This window comes from Hesperophylax consimilis, chromosome 5 (assembly GCF_061612785.1).
Source record: "Hesperophylax consimilis isolate HC1 chromosome 5, BYU_Hcon_1.0, whole genome shotgun sequence".
NCBI lineage: Eukaryota > Metazoa > Arthropoda > Insecta > Trichoptera > Limnephilidae > Hesperophylax > Hesperophylax consimilis.
Window position 1 is genome coordinate 28,447,531 of NC_142840.1, and position 16,123 is coordinate 28,463,653.

General features: G+C 33.2%; 1 protein-coding gene across 2 annotated transcripts in view; it reads right to left on the reverse strand.

Annotated features, from left to right (window-relative positions):
- The window catches only part of LOC149423733 (uncharacterized), a 290,673-nt gene that overhangs the window by 199,787 nt on the left and 74,763 nt on the right, over window positions 1-16,123 (reverse strand). The window lies entirely within an intron of this gene.

Here is a 16,123-nt window from a genome sequence, read left to right on the forward strand (position 1 = left end):
TGAATTCAATGGAAGTTGACGCTGGATATGGACTCAAATTACCTTATGTGGAATATTACGATATTTCCATTAATTAAAATATGAAATTAATTAACGCTAATTTATTATTCTTAAGATGAAATTGTATGCACAAAACGTGCAAAACATAATACCTTTGGAATAATGGTTGACTAACGTAATTTATAACAATGAACATAGAGTTGCCAACACGTGTACATCTGATTGCTAAAAGCATTTTAATTAGTGTACACATTTTGTTACCTTAATTTTAAAATTTTAAACAATGTATTTCTGGTATCATAAGTGGGTATTATATTTATAGTCGAAAAATATTGATATTCTTGGAAAATTGTATTCAATCACATTTCAACACTTATGTCATGTTAATGAAAATATATTTTTTGATCGTAAAGTTTATTGAAACATACATACCTTTGTGAGCCATTATTCGGTTGAAATCTACCACTTCCACTCCCTTTAAAAACAAAGCCTTTGCAAACCTCATTGAGTATGGTTTCCACGGAAAATAATCGATGACAAACGCACAGGCTTAAGGGCAGGTTAATTCACAGAATTTTAACAATTCATCCCAAGATTATATTCAAGTTGTGTTCATTATTGGCCAGTTGTTTTACCTAACTTAAATAATAACAGAACTGTCAAAAAACTCTAAAATCACCTTTGAAATTTCATAAATTGTTAGAATTTTGTGAAACATTCCGTCCTTAGTGTACGAAAAAATAATGTTTGTTTTTTAAATTAAATAACTACTGCTATATTAGAGCTCTTGAAGACATGTATCACATCTTATTAGAAGTATTAACAATTGTGTCAAAAACTAGTTTTAACATTTAGAAAAAAGGACCGTGGGTACGAAAAAATGCCATGATACTAAAAAAAAATGCAAAAATCAAACAAATCTTTTTTGGAGATAGAAACAATCACAACGTATCCATTGAGTTTTTTGATCGAAAACCATGATTTGGGAAATCAAAATATACTATAAAAAATATGAGAATTTTTGGTTCAGTAGCAATGTTTAAAGAAACTACTAATAGCCCAGTCAATGAAGGGAAAAAAAGACCCAATGTCGGAACTAATTCCCCGGAAGCTGAATTTTTCACAGATGTTAGAAGACCTTTAGACATGTATTTTTACAAAAGTCCCCGACTTTCCCCCTTGTGCTTCCTTCCCCACCCCCTCTTGAATATATTTTTCAAAGCCTTTCGGAATACGCTAATATCTCCTTAATGGTTTTATAAAATCAGATTATTTATTTTTTGTTTAGTTTTTAATTAGTTATTCTAAAAAATTGTATTCTTTCATTTTTGCGAGAAAAGCTATACAATCTCTACAATTTATTAGTAAAGGAAAAATATCATTTTTTAAAATAGTATTTCAGAATATATTTCCACATAACTTTTTTCTGAGCCTGTTAACGAAAAAAAATAAATCAACAAAACTTGTAGACAATATTTTTAGCTATAAAATAGTGTATATAATGATGGGTTTTAACTTATAATAAGGCACGTAGGCTGTTAATAAGGAGAACGGCGCGCGGCGGCTCGAGCGCGCAGCGGTTCGCGGCGCAGCGTGAAATTACAAAAACCTAAGGAAAGTAATGATTATTCATGTTTTTTTTTTTATAACAAATTCGTCTAACTTTGAAGAGTTTTATTGTTATTTACCAGTTTTAGTTCGGAGGGGAGGGGGGTAATATAAATATTTTCCCCTGCCCAATGAAGCGCTTTCATTATCCACCAACCGCCGTGCCCCGGTCTGGCTAAACAGTCGTATTGTGTTGTATGATTGTTTGTTACTTATTATTTAAATACAGTTATGTGAAATAAGCCAAAAATACCAACTACAGCTTGGGACTACCCTTTCACAACATTAAAATATTGCAGACCTTATGTTATGGCGAAGTTCTAAAAAATCTTTTGTGGATGTCCACCTATCAACAATAAAATACCGAAACAACAAATCACTTAAAATAGTGCATAGATCTAAAATGGTTTACTTTCAAACAAACTTCTTAAAATATACCTCAAAAAATATTATAATGACAAAACGGTTTGTAAATTATATTATATACTTATCAATATTATCTATGACGAAATTAGGCAAATATTCAAATAATTTTCTAGTAAAGAGAGTCTTCCATTTATTCGTCATACTGGGGTGTGTTCAGACATGATAATCCGTTATGGTTGTAGCACATGGCAGAGCAGGTAAATCCAGATTTTCTGCAGCCACAGTAATTTTCACATCCAGACTTGCAGGAACAGGACACCAGAGAAAGAAGGTCATCAAGAGCAAATGGTTTCAAAAATTTCTTCTTTCCACCACTTTCATTTACATTTTCATACCTCCATCCCCAGTTTATAAGGTTTAGTTTGTTTCCTAACCAAAACTGTACTTGCAAATAAACTCTCAACAAATGTTGATGACACGATTCTGAAGTCGGTGGTAGTTTTGCCAAGTCAAATTTAGATTTAAAAGCTGATTTTGTCGTTAGTCTGGTAAACTTATAGTATCGAGTTTCGTTTCAATTAGAGTAGCTACCAAGACCATACATGGCGAGAGCGAATTTTTCTCCATTTTGCAACAAGTTCTGTTCAGTCGCATCTTTTTCCAGAAATGCCTCAGCTGCGCGTTTTGCTTCGGGATTGTTTTTCATCATCTCAACAGCTTTTATCTTTCCTAAACCATATAAAGATGAGGTCGTATCACAGCCCGTAATGGCATGGGTAAATAGCATGTGTTTTCGAATATCTTTATGTAACATTATAGGTTTCTCTATGATGTATAAAGTTCTTGAAGGGGCCTTTCCACCAACATCTTTACAGAAAAAAATAGATTTTCCTTCAGGAGCAAGACTTACAAGTAATACCAAAAGATCACTATCCGTGCCAACAACAATCACTTTTGAGAAGATGTTGAGTTGTTCGATGCCGGTTAGTACAATGTCAATATCGGCATCACCTGCGGCCGTGACTGTTTTCAAACCAGATTCACTAAATTTATGACACAGTGCTTCAATCATTATTTTTGTTGTTTTTCTTATTAGATAAGAAAGCTTCCTTCTTAGTCAAACAACGTGTAGTAAAGTTTAATTCAATATCGCACGATGAGTTGTTAGCCGACCTTCGTTTTTGCTCTTCATATTTTACAGTTGGTTCTTCAGGGTATCCATTGGAAACGACAATAGAATGTTTGCCAAATTTAGTTTGGACGAAACGTGAGTATGATTTAATGATGTCTCCGTAAGTAGTTTAAGTTTGCCAAACAACAGAGTGTAGGAGGTATCCCCCATCGATGACTATTGCAGCATTTTCCAAGTCAACTTCGTCATGAATACTTTCGCTAAATACTTTCGCCATACATGATTTTGTTCCTTTACGAAAGAAGTCTTCATCAAAAATAGAAGGGTTCTTGAAGCCAATTCATATCCTAAGTAGGTCTAAAGCTTGCTAAGACTATCACTAATGCACAGTATTCTGTTAAATAGCTGCTGGGGGTTTACTGCAACTTGTCTCGTCCTAACAGTTGCGGATTTGAATCTTGCTGGGTAGTCACCATGTCTTTCCTTTTTAGTCGTATATCTCCAAAATTAAATCCTTTCATTTTTTACATAGCTACCAGGCCCACCTCATAAGCGTTATCACAATTGACACTATTATCTGAAATAAACCCTTAAGATAAAGACACCAGCTCCCCCGAGAGCTTGGTGAACGGGCTGTGCTGTCTTAGCCATGATGTACATTTTCCTATATATAGCTCATTCCTTTTCTTCCGTGATTTGCGCAGCTCAACATGCTGTTCAGTAAAATTAAATTTTATATCGATGAATTCTTCAATGCTCTCTTGCACTTTCACGTAGTAAGTGGTTCCAAGTTTCCACTTTGACAAAGCGCTGTCAGTGATTCCACGCACCAGTGTCAAACCTCCTATACTGACTTCATTGGTCGCATGAGACACTGCTCGATGATCATGTCCGTCCACGTACCGGACCAATATCTGTCGATTCTTCTTATTGTAAAGTAGGTACCCATTTGCAGTGAATAGTTTATATTCTTCTTTAGTTATTCTTGATTCGAGTTGCAACATACTTTGAGCGTACATATGTGCTGATTTTGCGTATGGTAAATGTCCTGCCGGGTGGAAAAATGGAAGCATATCAACAATAGTATTTAGGTGCATTTTCCGATTCCCAGACTTCTCTGCAAATATAAATCTAAGTATGAGGTCGATGCAATGTAGAAGGTAAAGCCACAACTTGGCAGTCCTACTCGATGATTCCTTAATCCTGTCTTCACTTGCTTCACTATATGGAATCGTCTCTTAAATTGTCATCATTATTAACCTCCTCCATATATTTTTTCCACGTAACTAAATCTTGATACATATTTTCTATTTGTCTTAATTTCCCATCAATATCTCGGTATTCTTCTCTCATTACGTGGACAAGAGACGCTGCTGTTAAAGTGTAGGCTCTGTTTGCCCGAGATATTCATGTCGATGGAGCATGTGAGTTACTGTTGAGGACGCGTAAACTAATTCCCATAAATTTCCCAGATAACTTCATTTAAATAATAAGTAACAAACAATCATACAACACAATATGACTGTTTAGCCAGACCGGGGCACGGCGGTTGGTGGATAATGAAAGCGCTTCATTGGGCAGGGGAAAATATTTATATTACCCCCCTTCTCTCCGAACTAAAACTGGTAAATAACAATAAAACTCTTAAAAGTTAGACAAATTTGTTATAAAAAAAAACATGAATTAATCATTACTTTCCTTAGGTTTTTGTAATTTCACGCTGCGCCGCGAACCGCTGCGCGCTCGAGCCGCCGCGCGCCGTTCTCCTTATTAACAGCCTACGTGCCTTATTATAAGTTAAAACCCATCATTATATACACTATTTTATAGCTAAAAATATTGTCTACAAGTTTTGTTGATTTATTTTTTTTCGTTAACAGGCTCAGAAAAAAGTTATGTGGAAATATATTCTGAAATACTATTTTAAAAACTGATATTTTTCCTTTACTAATAAATTGTAGAGATTGTATAGCTTTTCTCGCAAAAATGAAAGAATACAATTTTTTAGAATAACTAATTAAAAACTAAACAAAAAATAAATAATCTGATTTTATAAAACCATTAAGGAGATATTAGCGTATTCCGAAAGGCTTTGAAAAATATATTCAAGAGGGGGTGGGGAAGGAAGCACAAGGGGGAAAGTCGGGGACTTTTGTAAAAATACATGTCTAAAGGTCTTCTAACATCTGTGAAAAATTCAGCTTCCGGGGAATTAGTTCCGACACAAAACCTTCATTGACTGGGCTATAAGAACCACCTTACTTGTGATAGGTACCTAGTAATTATTATATAGTTGGGTTTAAAACCCCACCAGGGCAGCAGATCTCAAAAGTAGGTAAATACCATAAAAATTGTTATCTCGAGTGAGAAAAGTACATATCTCTAATCTAACAGGTAGTTCCTCATCGGTTCAGTGGACCGGACCTGTCTCCGAGATGAGGCCAAACTCGATTTCATTCAGCCTCTACACTTTCTCTCTGTAGCTCCAGGCGATGTACATATTACTCATAAAGATTCTGCATAATAATAGGTCAAGCAAGTGCATGGATATTGCTATTCAAAAGAAAACAAAAATAAAGTGTATGTAGGCTTACTTATCCTTAAAAAAAAAACTTAAATTTCATACTACAATGTGGTGGATACTTTCAGTATTGCCCTGGTGAAATCTCACTATTCTGACTAAAAAACTTGCTCGACGTGGCTTCGTTAGCATATCTGAATTGCCAGAAACTCCTTCAACTTTGTCTTCACATCTCCTTCCCGCCACCTCTACCGTTAGCCTTAGGGAATATCCCAAATAGGATGCCATAGTATATTTTGCTGCGATTAGCAGGGGTATTGGCATGAAAAATGAAACTAAGATGAACGTATTAATTATTACCAGTTTTGTACGTATTCATTTATTATTAAATTTCATTTAATTTTGTAGTTAATTTATCACTAGCGCGCTATTTTCATTTAATTTACAGCAGTCTTTTGGTACGATAACCAGGGAAATTGGAGTGAGGTCACTATCCTTAGCAATGAGGAAACTACTAAAGAAGAAATTCGGTATTTTCACACCATGCTTTTGCGGCAGCAACGCTGATGGCATTACTAAATACTAAGCAGTTACCTATTTCAAAATCACAACAATTTCGATTGATATTTCACAGAGCTTGCGACATGCAAAACTATGATTTAATTTAGTTAGATTAAGGTGGGTAATTTAATCATTTTGTGCTTACGCGGAAGTAAACGAAAAATAATTAAAATCGATTTTAGTTTGCCCAATATCATTCTGGACCACACACATGATCACCTCATCGTTCGCTGCAAAAATACGAAAATTGTCATGTCATATATCTGTGCAAAGTGTTATAACCCATAGCCGAGTAGTTCCCAAGAGTTAGATTTGCCTGACGTCCGAAGATTTCATACGTCTTTAATATCCCAAATTGAAATAGAATGCTAATAATATAAACTATTTGTTTATTTATATGGAGGTTCATATTATGTTATCTAGCTTTCCATATACACCATAGGTTCCCAATCTTTTTTGTCCCATAGACCACTTTTCCAAATTTTTTTTTTCCGTAGAGCCCCTGCCTGCCGAATACTGAATTTTCCTAAAACTATTAACATCCCATGTGATAATCATTTATTTTTTTCGTAAAAAGATTCCCTTCCCTTGCCTGCCCTACAACCGGGTAGCGATATAGTTCCTCTGTTTTTGCATTATGCAGACAGGGGCGCCCTTGTGAGGTATTACACCAAATGAAAATGGAGCAGGATAAGTAACGGGAATTTCTTTCTGTAGCTGGCCCTACAGAACTGCCCCTTAAATTCTCTGTTGTTGCTTATTCTGATTAGTTATTCTTGTCATATTATATATGATTCTTCAACATTCCATTTCCACAGTCAAAAAGTCCTCAAACTTAGTTTTGAATTCTGTGTGAAGTACATCTAAATGTTGAACGTTATTATTACCCTGGACGTTTTTCAAAAACAAGTTGGGGAACTAGGAAAATTCGCGGCTTCCAATGTGCAATGTTTTGGTTCAATATATATTCTGACAAGAAAAGGAACGTAGACTCTATTTATATACCTAAATAAACAACTTTACGTTATATAAACATACAAATATCAAATAAGTAATTTCTCAGTCTATTATTAGTATTACGTAAACTGTGTTATTTGTGTTAGGTGTATTGTGTCATTTAAGGAACTCCTTAATATTGAGTTGAAGTAAATGGGGGTCCGTTCGTATGTAGGTACCCCCATTTGAATCTCGTGGACCCCCCAATTTTTTTCTCGCTGACATAGACCCCCAGCAAGCCGATATCGACCCATGGGGGTCCATATAGACCACTTTGGGAACCTCTGATATACACGATCTCTTCCGCTGTACCAAATCAGGAGAAACGCACTTTTAGTTCCTGAATGTTTTGATGACAACACATACGAATTAACTTCCGCTGATTAGATATCATGATTTTATGTTTATGAAGAAAATCCGACATAATTTAAAAAACTACATTTTCAAAGATTTAATTCCCACCATGAGTCCTTAAAACAAAAGTTGTATGTTATAGGTATTTAATTATTAAGCGGCATACACTTCACTGTTCTGAAGAAAAGTTCAAGATCCGTCCCAACCAAAAAAAATCTTTCAATTTTTAAGGAGAGTAATAGAAAAGAGATAAAACTGATAGTATGTTACTGGGCGCAATTCGAATATTTTGACCCGGGTTTTCAATTTATTTGAAAATTTCATTAACAACTGTTGCGCAATTGAGAATATGCCGGAACAAGGGCATTAATATTCATGATGTGAACTTCACTAGTACGATACACAATGGTCCGAATCTCGACTTTAGCTGGTCAAAAAATTATTTTAAAAAAAAATTCTCCCTCGTGAAACAGACGTACAAATTTGACATTATTCAACATTATTTGACAGTCGAGACATAGATAATATTACTGGTTTGCCGTTGCATTACAATATATTACAACAACAAAAATACAACGATTCCATCAAGATATATAAATGACATAAGTGACGGACATATGAATATATCCCTCCCACTGCGGCGCTAGACGATGGGTCGAGAGACCAGTTGGAAAGAACAAAGGGTTTCCACAAACCAGCCTCTCCCGATCTGGCACGCCACGCTGGTGGTGGGCAGGTGCATCCTGAACACACATCACCCGTTGAACCTGACCACCCCTGCTAATTCACCAAACGTAGCGATCCACTTTGGATGACCGGCAGGGGTGTTGGTTATCCAATAAATGGTTCCCAGGGCGGCCTCAGAAATTGTAATACCTATATATCATAGTGTAATGATTTTAATAAGATTTTACTCTTTTAAATTGTATTTTTGTCCACTTAATGCTACGATCCGAGCCTCTGTACGACAGCTCGTCCCACTTCGTTTAAACTACCTATTTTTTATTTCTCTTTCACTTTCATCACGCTTCTCCTTTGTTTCTATTTCTATGGTTTTTTTGTTATTCATTGAAACTGTTTTAATTCCGTGTAACAAAAAATCACACAAGTCGGCTACATAACAATATTACTAATCAGGTTCTATGAGAGAATAACTTTTGAGAGAAATAATTTCTACTTACTGAATAGTTACCACTTATTTTAATTACCGACCTACGTAATGTATTCATGTGATGGTTTGGTATATTTTGAACACTGTGTTATTTTTATCAAACAATAATTAATTTCCTTTGTTTTCTTTGTATAAAGCATAAGATTCTATGAAACTGCTATGGAATGTACTTTTTTTTTCTTAACTTCTAAGCATCGATACACTCTATTTTTCTGTTTTCTGGACGTTTTTATGGCTGGTAAAATTATTTGTAGAAAACCTTCACGTCGTTAAAACTTATTTAAAAATTAAAAAAAAAATCGATAGCAGCTTGTTGAAGATAACTTGAAGATAGTAAATATGGTATTGGCAGTCAATTTATAATTTGAAAATAGTGATTTAATCTTAAAGCAAAACATCATGCCAAGAATGCCTATACCAAAATGTTACAAAACATAAATTAAATAAATATCTGTCAAAATTTCTCAAAGCCTCATCGATTTATTGGACGTCTATAATCAATTTACAGTCTTAGCGGTTGAATTTAATGTGACAACCTGTCATATAACTAGTGCTTTACCTTACCTCCTACCCAATACTCACAGATAGAATATAGAAATGGATGTTCATGAATAAATAAACGAAGTGAATCAGATTTCCAATCAAGGGTATTTTCAGTAGGAGCAATATTTACTATCACTATTAAATTTGGTGCGATTACCTCATAAATCCTTTTAAATTCATTTATTAACTCTTTTATGAACCGATTTGTAAAAATCAACTCTGTGAATTCTCATAAAAAAACTCATACCAATCTCGTTTGGTATAGAGATACAATTGTATTTCGAATAAATTTGTATGAAATTGCTGATATAAAAGCATATTTTCTACAAATTTTAAGGAAAACTGTCCAATGTGATATGTCCAGCGTAATAAAATAAATAGCGTAGAGAATTTGAGAGGCAAGGAACTCTGCGAGGTTATTGAACCTGTGTTCAAGCAGAATCATATGACTCATAATATGTTCACTCTCCTCGCTCGATTTCATTTCATATAGGTAACAGGTTTATCACCGTTATTATTTATTCTTTACGGAAAATAAATTACCGTTTAGTTTTTTTAAATATTATTACCCAATGAATCATCAATTTCAATAATTTCCTAAATTGTTGCTGAAAGAGGGTAGTGAGTGGTAATGCTTAATTATATTGAATGAAATGATCGATTTAACAGGAGTGTATGGCTCTATAGCAATGTTCGCAAAATAAACTTTTTGAGGCTTACATAAAACAAGCAACAGAGAAAAAAACCTCAAAAGGACTTGCTTATGTATCTACGTTGACATGCTAAAAAACCTGATTTGTAATTTATGAACACGGTGATTGAGAAATTGCCACCATTACATAATTTTTATGTTTTATTTTATTTTTTTACGCAGTTATTTGCATTGTAGTATTTCACATTGTTTTCACAGTAATTCGATAGAATTTAGAAATAAATATAAATCGTGAAAGTAATTTGCGATGAGATTTGTTGGGAAAGAGATATAAAATTTAAGTATTGAAGATAGCGCCCTTGAGGTGTTTTTGCACAAAAACGGCGCTATACAAGTCATCCAAGTATTATTATTATTATTATTATTATAATATTAGATTTTTTTTAAATAAGGTCGCACCTATATTTTTCTGGTTTTTCTGTCTCAAATTTTGAGGTGAGTTTTATTTGCGAATTAGTTCTGAAGCTGCTTAAATAGGAACTGCAACTTGCAAAGCGTACTCACTGTATTAATGACTTCACTTTAAATTCTTAAAAAATCATTTCCAAATTTGAATATGACAAAAAAAATTTCCGTTAAAAATATTATATTATCAGGAGGTACTTTATTGCTTATCTGAATTCTTCAGACAATCTGTTCCAATTTTGAAAATAGCACTGAAGACACTAGGTTGTTGTTTCATAGAATTTGAACAATTCATCAAATTTCAACATTAATTTTCGGGTTCCGTGAAAGTCCTATTCAAGTTATGTTTTTTATCATTATAGGCTTGTCAGAACTGAAATAGTAACAAAACTCTCACAGAACTTGATAATTAACTTTGTATTTGAAGAATTGTTTAAATTCTCTGAAACAACCCGTCCGTAATGACAGTTAAGATAACACATTTGAGTTCACTGAACCAGAGTTACGCAGGACATATTGTCGACCGAAATTAGTATTTTTGATGATTAATTAATGATGACTTTCCATTTAAAACTACAATATTTGGAGTTACATTCTAGTAAATATTTAATAATGAAGGCAACTATTTTGCAAGATATTCTAAAATTTACAAATTTTTTAGTCACCTATACCTGCAGGTCGTACGGTGACTAATTAGAAATGATTTGTTTGATATTTTGGAACACTGCCATAATATACCATAACAATTGAGTAAAGTAGATATAGGATGCCACATGAAATAAGTTGGTATGTTGTATGAAAAAAACGTCTCTGTTGGCAGGTTTTATCGGTTCTTTTCTGATTTTAAAGTAAATCAGCCAAAAATTTATGGGATATTATTTGGACACCAAAACTATTTAAGTGTTCTCTAACTCCCTGGCGTAGCTTTTTAAAATACGTAATCCTCCATTTTCCTCGACTTTATTTTCTTTTTATAGGAAATAGCAATATTTTACGGTGTAAATGGCAAAGATAAAAATAAAATATAGATAAAAACTTTCATAATGATGAAAATAAACAAATTCACAGATTTTATCTGAAAATATTCAACAACACGAGAGCGCCATCAATAAATAATTATAACACTTCAATTTTGCTGGCAGTAATATTTCGCGATTTGAATATTATTTTTGCAACAGCAGCTCGTTTAATAATGCAGAACGTTTCAAATCGTCCGTGAAATAATAATGGTCACCCTGTTTCGTGCAGCAAACGATGCACTAGGGGCTAATGAACCCGATTCAAAACTGCACTTCGATTCACTGTACTGCACTTCTACTATGCTGCATTCTACCCACCGTACGTACTGGCCTGTGCTTCGAATTGTTAAAATATGCAGCGGACGTTTCAGTGATTGGACTGCAGATTCCTGAATAAATATCGTGACCCATTCGGTATATTGAATTCGAAATAGCATATTAACATTTTTATTCAATGCTTTCATATACCAGCACCAGCATTTATTGCCTTAAAATGTTGAAGATACCAAAAAAAGGGATGCTTGTTGGATTTTCAGTCAGTAAAATTAGTACAGTGGCGTGCTTTAGGAACTTCAGCATACCAGGCAGACTTATTACTCCGTCTACAAGGTCTATTAGTTCCACAAGAATAACTAGGTCTACTAGATCAACTAGTTATAATAGAAAAGTCCACCAATTCTACTAGATTCACAAGGACTACTAAGCCCACTGCGTCCGCTTGATTTACTAGGCATTGCATTTTAGCTAGGTCTCCGAGGCTTACAAGGTACACGAGCTCGATCGATTGTACTAGATTAACAATATCGTATAGATTCACGAGGATTATGAAATCTCTTGGGTCCACTGGGTCTAAAAGGTTGGCTAGGTCCACTTGGTTAACCTAGTCCATTAGATCCCATTGGTAACATGTACCTAATACAAGAAGTTAAGTGATTTCAAAGCTTGGCAATGTTTTGCAAATTCGAAGAAAATAGCCCGAATTGATTTAAAACTAATTATCATTACATGATGGGGTTAGAATCATACAGCAGATGGACAAATTGGACATAGAATATTTACCACTACTTGGAAATTAATGCTTTGCCCATGGATATAGAATGATGTGTCACTGACGGTAATTATTATTAAAACAATACAGTTGTAATGATTCCGTCGATTCATTTGTATCGCGGCCATGTCAAATTATTACTGAATCAAACAGACTATGTGGTTAACCGCCCGTCAAAATGTTTTGCGTTGTTGCTTGCGGCTGATGTGAAACGCACCCATTTGTTAAACTTGTCGAATAATTGTAGTAGTAGTTTGGACGATTGGTTCTAAAAATCCTTGCTAACTGCCGATACTGTCTGGCAAAAAGTTATTATTTATGTTTAATTTGTGAATACCTTACTCTATCATACTGTCTGTATTTATAACATCAATAGTCATCACATGATTTCGGTGCAAGCAACTTTTGATATGTGCGCTTAATACTTTTTTTGCGAAACCATTTTGACGAGATTAACATAAATCAGCCGAAAGAACTTTTTTGACGTGAAAAATTAATTTGTAAAAAATATTTCAGTTACAATTGTTAGCATTTTTTTTTCTAAATCTCTTTTTAATTGAAAATTACAAAATACATTATATATTTGACTTATCGAATTTCAAATATTGTCGTAATTAGGGTGTCCATGGATAAATTGTACAAACTTCGGGAGGTGATTCTACATGATGGTAGAAGTAAAAAAGATTAAACTTTTGTACCTGAACTACCTTAAAATGTTTAATCCCCTCCATTTGTACACTCGTGCACTTTACCCTCGGAAACTCTTTATAATAACGGTGTTATTGTGGTAACCGGATAAATCATCACAATGATAATTCATCACATCTTTAAAAAGTTATATAAAGTTATGGAAAGTGATGAAACAAAAACTTTATTAACTGGGTTATGTAGGTTAGGTTAGGTTAAAAAAAACTTTGTTTTTTCATCGTGTCTAATGACTCTATATTACTTTTTAAAAGTGTGTTGAATTGTCACTGTGTTGGGTTATCATGGAACCGTTATTGTATATTCAAGGTTATTGAATATTTCAAAGCTCCGTAATGGAAATCATCGGAACAAAGTTGCAGTGACCTACGAGATTTAAGTTTGTTAAATTTATGAAAATTACATTAGATTTCATTATATCTCAACGTTTGAAAATTTTGTTGTTTCAGAAAGATGATATTTTCTACTTTATAGTTAAGATTCCGATTGTTTTCATAGTCAGGAATAACTTATTATTATTAATTTTCAAATGTTATTTCTGTTGCTCCACAAATAAATCATCCACATTTGAATTTTCCGTCAACATGTAACTACGTGCAGTAACTATATATTTGTCAGCGTAAATCTGGCTTACCGACAGCACAGCGGTTCGTAAGTGAAATTAATTAATCATGCAAGTCAAAAGAGATAATGTATATAAACTTTGAACTCGTAATACCCTTTTGAGGACATAGAAGATCTCTGAGTGTTTTTTTTAGTTATTTTAATTTGCATGTGTATTACTTGACAAGGAAGTAAGATAAATTATGATTTACCAGACTTAAATACACAAAAATCTTTTATTTTGTCTCCTATAGTATAAATTTTATATGTGAGGTCATTGAATATAAAACTGTAAGGATTTCATCACTACATTGAGTGTTCATATGTTCCAAGAATAAGAATGATTACTAGACACGTGGGAAGATTGTGAATGCAAAAACCAAGAACGTAATTGAATAATACTTAGATTGTAAGGAAAATAGGGTTCTCATTGTGTCTGATGACAATTGGGTATTGTCATTTGTTGGCATGTAAAAGCCTTATAAGAATTTCCCATTAAATGCGTGCGCAGTTTATTCATTTTGCACAAGCATTCAAGAGATACAACCTACAACGAATCTTTATAATATTATGCCGCAATTTACTGAAACTTGCTTCAAAGAACATATTTTTCTTTCAGATTGAGCATTATTGTCCTCTTTGATTTATGTATCATAAAGTGTCACATGGTGTAAATATACGTTCAAGGTTGACTGCAATTCGACCGAAGAGATATTTATGTATGCTAAATGCGTCATCACGTATTACCTCGTGAACCTTCGCACAATAATAATAGCTCCTATATCAATAATCTACCAAAGAATAGTTAAATACAAAATTTCAATAAAAGCACTATTAAAATAATAATCCCTTTATTATTAAAGGATGTCGTGAAAGATCAAGAATGGCTAAAATAATCATTTCTTATTTGGATGAATATTTTTATCTGAATCATGCAGATTATATAATGCGCCCAAGCTATTGAGCAGTTGAAGGGTTATGTAAGCAAAATTCAAGGTTGACGTCTACAGCAAAATCATTAACATAATATGCTTTATTTATGCAATTATTTTAACTCTGCCTAAAAATTGATGGACTGTTACTTAACACAAAACCAATAGTGTAAACTAAAATTGTTTTTATCAGAATTATGTAAATTTAAAAAAAAAAATCAAAATTAAATATTTTTTTAAAATTTTATTATTTTTTTAAAATGCAATTACTTTTGAAAATTCAATCTTTGATTTAAACTGTTTTTTGAAAATTAATAATTTATTTGAGAATATTTTGTTTTGGGTTTTGTGGAAATTATTAAAAATGACAAAATAAGATCACTTTAAGGTTAATAATTATAAGATGTAAAGCAACAAAATTAATGTAAATGTAAATTTCCCACAAATCATGTTCAGGTCTATAATAAACAGAAAACAGAAACATATTTAGGGGAATTTAAATAAAAATTTCCTCTAAAAATAGGCTAGTTAATAGTTTTGAATTTTTTTATAATACAGTTAAATGTCGTAGTTATAGACATATCGTTTTAGAGCGCACGTTTAAATATATTTGTGAACAGCGAAAGTTTTTTTAATTTGAAATTTGTGAACACCCGTCCGCAGTACTCTTCCTCGGGGTCTCAGAAGCCTACAGATCAAGGAGGAAAGCCAAAGAAACATATAAAAAAACTTACTAACCATCACGCCGTTTCCCGCAGAGGTAGGCAGAGAGGACGGACCGCTAAATAACTTGGACTTAGCACACACTTTTTGCTTCATTCACATGCATACTTACTCTTTTATTATGTTGACTCTTAACATGGCCCGACTCAAGTATCTGATTCACTCGATCGTGCCATATCTTCCTCGTTTGACTATTCTCATTTGCGTCATATATTCTCCATACACTTTTTTATTTGCTCATTTTCTCTACATGCAGAAACCAACACGCTTACATCAGCCTTTCGTTCATTGTGGATCATACATGGTTTACATAAATATAACAATTGAAAACAAAATTATTATTATAATCTGGCATATTATCGGTAGGTATAGGTACTATAGGTACATAGGTACCCAATTAAGAATTTACATTTCGATGTCTTTTTTATTTCATTCTTTGAACTTCGTAACAACAACAATAATTCCTACAAAAAAAAAGTTCGTTTTAAAAATCAATTCAAAATTAACCCTCTACTTGACCGCGGATTCCCAATACAATTAGATTGTGATTTTTTAAACGGGTTAATCATAACTGTGAGATATAAGATCTCCAGACTTATCTGAGGGTTTTACCATTTGCAGGTATTTCATATTTTAAATCAATATTTTATTTTCTATCCAAACGTCAAGCGTTAAAAAGGTTAAAAAATAATTTATTTTTTATTCGTTCCTACAAGTCCCACAC